Genomic DNA, 11,866 nt, shown 5'->3' on the forward strand with positions numbered 1-11,866 from the left:
TAATTCCATCAATTAAATTATCAAATAAATTTAATTTATCATCATCAAATAATATTTAGGATATGAATTTCTAAATTTACCCTTTGACCGTTAGAATAAACGGTCAAAATAACGAAATTGGATGTGAAGTGAGTATTTTTGAAACATATAAGTGCGTGGTAAAAAATGTTGAAACATTTGGAGGCAGGACAAAATTAACCCTAAAATTAACCCCAACTGGTTGGTCCTACAGATTCAATTTCACGCACAAAAATGAACGAGCAGCCATTAGCTGTCAAGCTCATCAGTTGCACTTGCATATGACTTTAAGAGTTTGTCGGTACGTTTCCAAAGCGTTTTATTGGACCGCAACATGTGGAAAAGCCCAGAAGAAGAAGTGCGGACCTTTTGACACCCCCCACTAAAATCCTTGGAGTATCCTTTTTAAAGGGAGAAAATTATGGTGTAACGGTAGTATGGTATTATTGTTATACCGTAGTTGAATTTTTTTAAAAATATTCATAAATTTGATAAAATATAAATTCGTATACTGAAATTAACTATCTTCCTTTAAAAATTCACTCGAAAAGTGTATTTATTTTAAATTTTAATTATAAATTCATACAAATCTAAAATATTGATTTTTTTTCTAATTATAAAATTTATATCTTCAAAACTTTTAAATCTTATAATTTTCTCCCCAGAAAAAGTTTTTCAATTTTATACACACACACACATACATATACATATAAATTTTGAAATGCGATGAGTGTAAAGATTTTGTTAAAAAATTAATTAATTTAAGTACTTGATTGAATTTTCATTAAAAAGGTGAATTAATTTACCTTTGATTATTTAGGTAATTTTAACTAAAAGGAAAGAATGTTGAGGGGTGTCAAACGAAGTCATCATCATCTTTGAAGTGGAGGTTTGGGCCTTAATGGATTTTCTTTTTTGGGACGAACAAGCAACATCAACCACAACATACATAAAAAAAGCACTCGGCATTTAGTCGAGTGATTAAAGCAGTTATTCGACCTCTATGAAAGTATTACAAGAATTTCAATTCTTCATCAATTATTAATAATTGAATGGAAGTAGTTTTCTCTCTCATTAAATGTGAGTGTTGTAGACATTTCTCGAATATTAGAGGTGACAAAAATTTGATTTACACTAATCTTATGTAATATGAGTTATTTTCTAATTATAATATCAGTGTAAAAAAAAAAAGAAAAAAAAAAAGAGTACCATAACATGCTGGTTAAGCCCACCAGAACAGAAATGAACATTACAGTAATTCCATATGATGCCTTTGCCGGTTTTGCCACCATCTAATGAGTTTAAAGCAATATTTACAGTCAGACAAATATATCTCACACGACTTTTGAGTCGTTTCCTTTTTAATAAATTCTGAGTCTAAAGTGAATCTCACAGTCGTTATAATTATTTATGCTAGATAACTAAATAAGGAAAAAGATACATACTGAAGTTTTACTAATCCGTGGAACGAGGGGAATTCAGTAATTGAGTAGCCTTCTTTCTTCTAGCTTTTTTTTTTCTAATCTCCGCATCTTTCCTCTTTCTGTTTCCTCTTCCCTTCTACCATACGGTCATGTTTGAAACACACAGCCTCTGTTGAAACTTCCCTGTAGCAAAAGCTTTCATTTGCCACATTACATAAATAGATAGCAGTCAAAATTATTTTTCTTTCTTTTTGGGGAAAAAAAAGGAAAAAAACAACAACACCACTAGCATGTGTCTAGGACACGAGGTTGTTACGTTGGTTCAATACCTGCAAGAAAGGTCGCGACATGTATACGCAGATGGACCGAACAGCTCAGCTGGGACGGATTCATTATATACAAAAAATCCTTTGAAAATCAACAATATCAGCACCATCATCAGAAAAATAGAGCCGCTTCCAAAATTCATTTCTATGTTAAATTAATGTCATTTGCTAACCTGCTGATTTTGCTTTATTCTATGAAATGGTCACCCACTTGACATTGATCGTCTTATAAAAGACCAAGAAACAGTATACCCCGTCATAGATTGCAACGGCGTATCACCTAATGCTTCTTTTAAAAAAAACAAACTAAAGGCTTTGTCTCTTCCCCCCAAATGGCACCAAGCCCAGCAGCCGGCAGCAAAGTGGAGACTCCTATAGACGAAGGCCTCGTGTTGATTACTGGGCCGAATCCGGATGAGTCCCAAACGAATCTATGGATCTAAACTATGCCCATGCCAAAGTGGCCTCTTACCAATTTTCAGATGCTTACGTCTGGCTGTTTGTTTTTTGTCCCTTAATTCAATCATCAGCGGCAAAGTTTGGATGAATTGATGGGGTTTATCAACGATGCGCGTTAAGTGGAAGTGGATTACCTTTTCTTTTTTCTTTTGCTTCAATAAAATGAGGCATTCATTCTTTGCTGGAAGCTTTACTCTTGACCAAAATCCCATACATGGCGCGGTTAGTTAATATTCTAATTATATCTGTCTTAACAGATACCAGTATTGTGGTGCTGTGAAATAGAAGCTTTGGTTGTTAAGGAAAAAAAAATTACAAATGCTTAACAAACAACATTAATTGTTGAGTAAACGTTATTTTTTTTTTGAATTATATAAAACTATTTCTCAGCTCGTATTTCATGAGATTACTATATTGGTATTTACAATTAGATAATTATTAGAATTAGATTTATAAATTTTATATAGCACTGCCTAAATTTTTTCATCTCTACTATTCAAAGGAGGTTTACTCCACTCATGTTTCGAAAGGGAGAATACTACCTTCACTCAAATTGAAAAAGAAAATTAAGCCTCACAATGACTTGTGAAACTATAACAAAGTCAAATTGTAAATATTTATAGTCAAACATTTTAGTAGTTTGGTTCTAGTTGCCACCTGAATTCTTCGAAGGTCACAAGATACACAGGTCTTTTTTTTGTGCTTTTTCAAAATAATAGAAAATTATATTAGAGTCAGGTCTATACCGACTGTATTATTAAGCAATTGAAGATACTGCCCGGCAATATAAACAAACAAGAGCCCGTGATAGCATAATTACAGAAGCTTAAGAGGTAAGTTTCTTTTATCTCTACAATTCTATGAACTACTGTGGTTAAATTTCGTCCGAAGATTGTCACAAACTACGTGTTTATATCTGGTGCAAAAAGTCCAAAACCGAAAACACAGTCGGCATCATGTATAGGCCAATTTTATTTGTTGGAATTGGACTTAAAAAGCCCACCTAAACAAAAATTAAGGCTGTCTTTAAACTTCAGTCTCCACGTACACAAGAGGAAGAGGGCATGTGAGCTCACTGCCCGGTGGGCTTTGGAAGTAGGAAGTTTGAACTGGAATCGGCAAGCAGTCAACACATTGGGAGTCCCAACTCTCCTAATACCCCTTTTCTCATTGACTCCCTGTGAAGATTAGCGGCAACTTTTGTTGAAAGAGATGGCATGAGAGTTTGTGTGGGTGAGTCCTGTGTTCTGTTTTCTGGGTGGGTGGGGTATGTATAACAACGAGCCTTTATATTTTTTGTCGGAAATTTATGCGTCACCAACCAATAATCATGTATGCAATGCCACTGCATCATATTTTGGTGACTTCCAGGCAACATTATTTTGGCGTATTGGGTGTTATTTCCTCCCTGACGCCGCTATCAGTTTATTGAATCCCAAATAATTTATTGACCAACCTCCTCAGTAATTTTTCTTTAACGTCCTTTTTATTTGGGATAAATTTCCCATTATCCTATTCATGAAATAATAATCTTAAAATTATTTTTTAAATTATTAGTAATTTTAATTTATTTTTATTTTTATTTAAAAGATAAGAAAAAAATAAAATGGATTGATAAATAAATTTTTATCTTCTTTACAAAAATAAAAAATAAGTTGAGATTTACAATAATTTAGAGATATTTTAAAGATTCGTCATTTCCTTGTAAGTAATCCAAAATTAATCCTTTTATTTGTTTTTTTTTTTCGGTTTGAGTGGATAGGAAAGATGATTGATCATGTGCTTTAAGTTATGTGAAAGATCCTTCTCAAATCTCAGTCAAGTTTATAATGTTGTGTACATATCCATATAGTATGAACTTGCGTGCGGATTGATTTTCTTTTTCTTTTTCTTTTTTTGGGTTCTATTTCAGCATGTGAATAATTTAAGTTCTATCAAATTAATATGTGTGAATTTGGTTGAAAGGCTCAGATAAAATTATGGATAAGCAATTCAAATGCTATCCTGTTGCTCTACCCCTCTGACCAATTTTATACATATAGATAGTGACCTTAAAAAAAAAAAATAGAGATGTAAGAAATTCATTTCATCATGAAGAGTGAAATAGGAGAGCTAGAAAAGCCATTATATCGCTAAGTTAAAACATGAATGAGGCTACAAACGCTAAACTTATCTCACAGAGTGCACTCTAAATTAGATGAAATTCATTGTATGGGTGTGGAATATAGCGCAGAAATTTCTTTAAAAAATAAGAATCCAGTTAATGGAGCTTGCATCGCATATAATCTCATCATTTGTTGATGTATTTTTAGTTCATGAACTACTCTTAATTGATGTATGAATCTTTTTGTATTAATATTATTTGTGTAAACAAATAATGTGGGTCCACTCATGTATAATTTAAGTTTTGAGACTATATAAAAATTTATAGTACTGCTATTTGAACAACAGCAAGATAGAAATATGGGTACTGTTTATGCTAAAATGTTACGACATCTTTGTTTATATTGTAGTACCATCGTTTATGTCTTCCTACCGTCTCACTATTATTCAAATGGTATTTTCTAAAAGTTTCTACACAAATAAGGTCCATTCAACCTTTGCGCAATCATTGAGAAAGTAAAGCAAAATGTCTTTTCAAATTGGTCCATACTTTTTTGATTTGGATCATTCGATGATAAGAGCTCTTTACAAATTAACCTCACCATATAATGTGTGTGTGTAAAATGATTGTTGAGGACAAAATTCAAGTAAAATATAAAAAAAATACAGGTAAATGTATTGAATTTTTTGTAGTTTATTGGCATTCTCACTTTGTTAAAAGTGAGGATGTCCTCGCTAAAGAATGATCTATATTAACTATTCACTAAAGAATGATCTATATATATGTAAAGTCATTCTCTTGTGAGGGTCGTTTTACTAAAATGAAAATGTCATTAAAATAAAAAAAAAATACATATTTTAAAACATTAAATTTTTTTTATAGTATATTGAATCTGTATTTTTTTGTTTGTTAATACCATCCATTAAAGTGAGAATACTCTCACTAGAATATGTGTGTATGTGTATACATCCATTAATTATTTTTTTTTACAAGTATATTGAATCTGTATTTTTTTCATTTATTAATACCATCCATTAAAGTGAGATACTCCCACTAGAATATGTGTGTGCGCATAAAAGAGACCTTCTCGTGGGTCATTTCACATATGCACGCATGCTGGTTACTGCTAGAAATGAAAACAACACCAGCATATTTTCTGCTCATGGACATGGTGCCCACATGAAACCACTTACCACTTCATATTAATTAACAGGCGATGAGCTTTGAGTGAGTGTTGCCCTTAATATATCATATTGCGCGACACAACTGTAAGCCTGCAGCATATGCATGTTAATGAAGATTCTCGGTTTAATTATTTTGCCGCAGAGAAAGAAAATTAATTGAAATGACAAACTTATAGCGTTTCTGCAATTTTCAGATAATCACACAGAATATTTTTTTATTATATAAATTAACCGTCTACTTGATTTATTAAGCACATTCTTGTTAATTTTCTTAAACTCTTTGTTCTACTATTTTATCTAATAACTTAATTTCAACCTTTATCACCAGGGATTTTTTTTTTTTAAATTAAAAAGAAAAAAACTTTTCACAGTGGTGAAGGCAGCTGGCTAAATATATGCATACAAGAAAAAGAAAAATCTGCAATGTTAACTTGGAGGGTCGTGATAATTTAATTGGCCTTTCAGGTAGCAGATATTTTTTGAGCTACTGTGCTTCAGTGCTTTATAACCATGTAGTTCCTTTAATGCAGTTAAAGCGAGCTGGAAAACGATTAAACAAAGCTTAATTAATAACTAAAAAGATTCCCTAAAGGTTATTTGCGGTGACATGAATAGATAAGACAAGAATAAAAATAATTTATCAACTTCTTTTCCTTTTCATATTATTTAAAATAAATTAAAGCTAATAAGAATTGTTTCTGTGTAATTTATATTGAGTGCAATTGCTCCCATTATCGAAAACCCAGAATGAAAGAGGTATGTGGGACAATTAAACTAATAAAACTAGATTCCTAAAAATAATTAAGTAGAGATGGCATGAATAAAGAAGAAAGTGTTACGATAAGAAAATTACAATTAAATTTTTCTAGACTTGCGCTACAACAAGGTTGCCATTAATTGCTAGCAGATGTGTTGGCTTTTGGATCTTGTGTCATCTTCTAATATTATATAAGAAAGGAGTTTCTAAATTCTAATGGCTTGCCACTTGGGCTTGTAGTCCAGTGGTGAATCATTGCCCTCAAAGTTAAGTATGATTATGAGGGCAATGGTTCGAGTCCCCACGGACTCAACTTCCCTCAATTAAACATAATTATGTGGAGACTTCTTATAACATCTTTCTCCCTTACGAAATGTGAGTGGAGTATAGACATCCCTTCTCCGTGAGGAGTATTTAGATATGCATGTACTTCATAGAATAAAAATGTAATAATATAAGTTCTATATATATATCTGATTGTAAATATCAGTGTAATGACCTGCTGTCATAGCAGTTGTATATATCTCTATGTAATACAGTAACCTGATGCTTAATCAGTTAAAAAAAAAAATTCTAATGACTTCAAAAGTATTGCATTTCCCCTGTCCCATTTCGCGTTCAACTATCTTAAAAGAAAAAAAAAACAACAACAATAATAATAAAAATAAAATAAACCTCTTTAATATAAAATTTTACCTCCTAATTATCTATTCTAAAAGAGGAACAAATAATTAGACGTTTAACATGGAAACATATGGGCTTTTAAATGCTATTCGTGCAATCGTTCCTCGAAATCATTTGAGTATTGCTACATAATATGTAGGATTTGAACTTCATAGTATTTTACAGACACTATTTAGTGTAGCAGTATTCAAATCTGGGACTCATTCGATCAATTTGCTTTGATTGATTCAAAACAATATACATTTGTTTATACATAATGTGACATCTCAGCTACCTAACAAGTGGGTGATAAGATATTTTAGTAAATGCACTTATAATTTGTGAAAATTTAATATTCATTTTATGAATGGTACGTAATTTATGATGAAATTTTAAGACAAAATTTAAAATATTTGGCATTTATTATTCTTATTTTGGAGAATTCAATGGATCAGATTGGGTAAAAAATTTTGTTTCGAATTGCTAAACAAAACAACTATAATATACTTATAATGTAATGAGAAATTATATTTATATTTCAAATATAATTAGAAGAAGTTAAAATGTCATACATGTGACACTATTTGAGTAGTTGTTGCATTAAATTCGAGTAAATTTACCTACGTCCTCTTATTACCATAACAGTTACTTCACACACCCTAACCTATTTCATCCCATGTAAAAAATTCAAAATTAAAGAACTTTCTTTTTATCAAGTTGGTGTAAGAGGGAATTGATCCAATTATTTATTGTTTCGAGAGCAAGAATTAAAACCAAGTAAGATTGGTATATTATATAGTATTAAAATTGATTATTTTATTTTACGAATATTGCAAAACAATTTCCACCATAACCTGCATAATACATTAATTCTAGTAATTTTCACATTATAAAAGTTCATTCTCTTAAAATTAAGAAAAATGAAAGAAATAAAGAAGAAAAGAGAAGGAAGAGAGTGGGTGGATAAGGAGAAGACAAATTTCTCTCGTATCTTTTTAATGATGGTCAATGGGCCGTGCCGGCCAAACATCGGCCCACACGGGCTCATAGGCCAGCACAACACGGCCCACCAAATGCAGTGCCCACTTTTTTATAAGGGCCCGACACGAGTAGGTCTGTGCCCAAAAAAAACCCACCAACCTTTTTTTTTTTTGTCTATATGTCCAGCGTGCCTTAAAAAACCCACATGTTTGGTATGCTTTTTTAAGCCCTCCAGCCTAATAATAATAATAATTTTATTGATCATAGTAATTGTTGTGTAAATTTTATTGAACTTGCATGTGCACAAATCTATTGTAGAATAGATCAATGGTGACGAGTGTCGATCCCACAAGAAGGTGGATTTTAATTGTGTGTATAATTAATTTTTCTAAATGATGGTTGGATTTATGGTAAAGATGATTTGGAATATCATAATATTTGAATTGAAATGGCAGAATTAAATTAAAGTGGAAACTATAATAATTGTAGCGCTTGTGTATCTGGATCCGTATCAACATGCACCATGGGCTAAATATTCCTTATTAATGTCAATTAAATCATGAGGGAGGAATTCACACCTCATTAACCACACTCTAATCAATATGGTGCTAAGGGCTTATCGTGCCAAATAATAATAACTTTGTACTAGGGAGCCGGTGAAACCAGGGCAGTATCTAAACAAGATTATTATTATTTGTCGACGAGAAATCAAAATATCCACAAAAACTAGAGGGAAAGAAAAAATAAATTTACCAAATAAAGCCCATAACACATGTTGAGACTTCACCTTCAACCCAAACTTGAAAGAAAATTAGCTACTCATAATTGAATTAGGGGCAAAATGAAAATTTATTAAAATACGTAAAAAATACAAGATGAAGAATGAATTATAGAAAATGGAGCCCAAAAATAAATTCAGAGATGCAAAATTAGGAGGGAAATGCCCCATTTTTATAGATACATTGAGTAAATGACGGCTATCGAATTAAAAACAGTTTGGACGCTCAGGATTGCGCCACGTCATCAGTCAACAGTAGCAGTTTGACCACACGGTTTGAACAGTGATACAGTTTGACCACGTGGTTTGAATAGTCAACCGGCCTGAACAGTGACGTGATTTGGTTGAAAATAATCCTGTGTATATGCATGTACCGTACGCGCGATTTTTGGTTCACTAATATGCTGTCACGTCATCGATCAACAGTGCATAAGAATTTTCTCCAATGGAATCGTGACACCTCATCAGTCAATGCCACATCATCGTTCCGTCTGTGTGAACAGTGTCGTGAATAGTAACGTGGACAGTACCGTACATGTGAACAATGTCATTTTTCCTTTTATACTCCTCGTAAGGTTTTCGACTGTCTTGAGTTCAAAAGTGATGTTCGTTTTGCCGTCTGATTTCTCGTTCATTGTGAAATGACCACAACACCCCTGAAATGCATAAAATACTTAATTAAAATAAAATACACATAATTAAATTACAAGAGACTAAAATACATAAAAGTAGAAGTGTTAGTAAAACTTGAAGTGTAAAATAACGATTTTCTCCTTTATAAATATACATTTTTTAACACTCAACAGTAATAATTAATGAAAAATAAAATTACAATTCTAGAATAACAATTACATCTAATTTTATTTGAATTACTAATATTATAATTGCACATAAACTCCATTGAATGAAAATGTAATTTTTAATTTATCATAAAAATATTTTGTTCATAATTTTATTTTTTTGTGCATAAATATGAAAAATATTTCATTCACAAATGAAACTTATCTCCATTAACTATTAACTAAGTTATGATTTCATAAATAAAATATTAATGTCATAAAATTTTTTATTTATCATTTATAAAATCATGATATTTATTTATCCATTTAATAAACTATAAACATAAAAAATTAGAATATTTATTTAAACTAGGACTTAAATCAATTTTAAAAAGCCTGTGCTAAAAAAATATATTAAAAAATTTAATTTCAAGATATTTATAAAATAATGATATTTTATGTTTATTTTTCATTAAAAAATTTTATTTTGATATACCTTGGCCCACGTGCTATTGGTGGCCCACGGGTCGCGTGCTTAGCCCACCAATGAAGCGTGCTTATTATGTGCTTTTTTGCGTGCTGTGTTTTGGCCAATTTCTAATCGTGCCGTACTTTTAAGGCCCGGCACAGCCCATATGCGTGCCGTGCCGTGCCTCGTGCCCTACCGAAACGCGCTCGTGTCGTACCGTGTTGTACGGACACGTGCCGCTCGACCCATTGGCCATCTCTATATCTTTCTCAGCACCAAGCCCAAAAACAAAAGTCCCTGCTCCCACCTAGAGGTGCCCAATGGGCCGTGCCGTGCCGCCCAGGCCCATCAAAAGAAGTACACGTGTGCTCGTGCTTGTGCCGTACTGTGCCCTGTCGTGTTTAATTTTTTTATGCTTAGGCTTGGCACACCACACGTGCCATGCCCACACGTGCCGTGTTTAAGAAAAAAAGGCTACTAAGTTTTTTTTCCCTTTTTTATTTTTTTAAATGCGCATGCAAGTTGTTGTCTTATTTTTTTAAGCCTTTATGCTTTTTTGGATCCATGTGCCTTTATTCTTATTCAAATTTAATAGAATAAAGAATTCAAAACTCAAGTTTATATTCAATAATAATAAATTAATAATGATAAAATAATATAATATTAATTACTAAGTTTGACTCTATATTAGAATTTTTTTAGTACTTAAAAACAACAACAGTAACAATTTTTTAAAAGGGTTAACTTAATTGTTAACTTGAAATTACGTAGAGTCATATATCATAATTTATAATAATATTAATACACATTTATAAAATCATAATATCAATTATTTATTTATTAAATTATAAACATAAATCAATTTTTTTAAATTAAGAATTAAATAAATTTAAAAAACTTGAGCTAATAAAATATATTAAAAGATTTAATTTAAAGTTATTTATAAAATCATAAAATTTTAAGTTTACTTTCATTAAAAAATGAAACATACTTATTGTTTGTTTTTTCGCGTGTCGTGCTTTGTCCCATCTCTAAATTACCGTGTTTTTAAGGCGCACGTGCCAAAAATCTAAGCTTAACACAACCCACGTGCGTGCCGTACCGCATGCTCTATCAAAACATACTCGTGCCGTGCCGTGCTGTATGGACACGTGACGTGTCTCTGCTGTGCCTCGTGCTCCAATCCACTGGCCACCTTTACCCCCACCCATCGAAACCAGTAGTAAATCAAGATTAAGCGGCCGCGGTGACGTGGCAATGTTTGACTGGCAGGGGTTCCACCCGCAGGCCGCAGCTCGAGCCCACAGAGGCCACACCACAACTAAGCATCAAAAGCACAGTTCCGGTACGACCGGACGTACGGTTTCCCCTGACAACACAGACACCTCCTGTCATTGGAACGTATTTGCCACGCTCTACACACTCGCGTATACTTAATAGAGTCTCCTGTTTGTGTCATAACTCTCAGAACCCAAACTGGCAGCGCGATGAAACCAGCCACAGCGCGCTTCACTTTCGGTCAAATCTCAGTCATCACAAACCAACAACCACAACACGCACACTTACACATACACATGCACATTACACAATAACTAAAAACTAAACAAAAAACCGAAACAAAAAAAAAAAAAAAAACATTTTACCGCAATTTCGCCACATTTAAAGACGATGATCATACGTGTAACAAAATCAGACTCTTTTTTTATACGCCTCAAGTTAAAATTACAAATCCTTTTTTGCTAGATTTGAGCTTTATATCATCATATCTCCATAACTCTCTGTCTTCAATACTTCTTCAATCATGTTGGCCAAACACATTTTCTCTCTCCAAATCATCATGTTCATGGTTATTACTAATAATGTAGTATGTATCATCTGATAAATACTGATACTGATATAGCTTCTCAGAATTATATTTGTTTTT

This window comes from Citrus clementina, unplaced genomic scaffold (genome assembly GCF_000493195.1).
Source record: "Citrus clementina cultivar Clemenules unplaced genomic scaffold, Citrus_clementina_v1.0 scaffold_5, whole genome shotgun sequence".
NCBI lineage: Eukaryota > Viridiplantae > Streptophyta > Magnoliopsida > Sapindales > Rutaceae > Citrus > Citrus x clementina.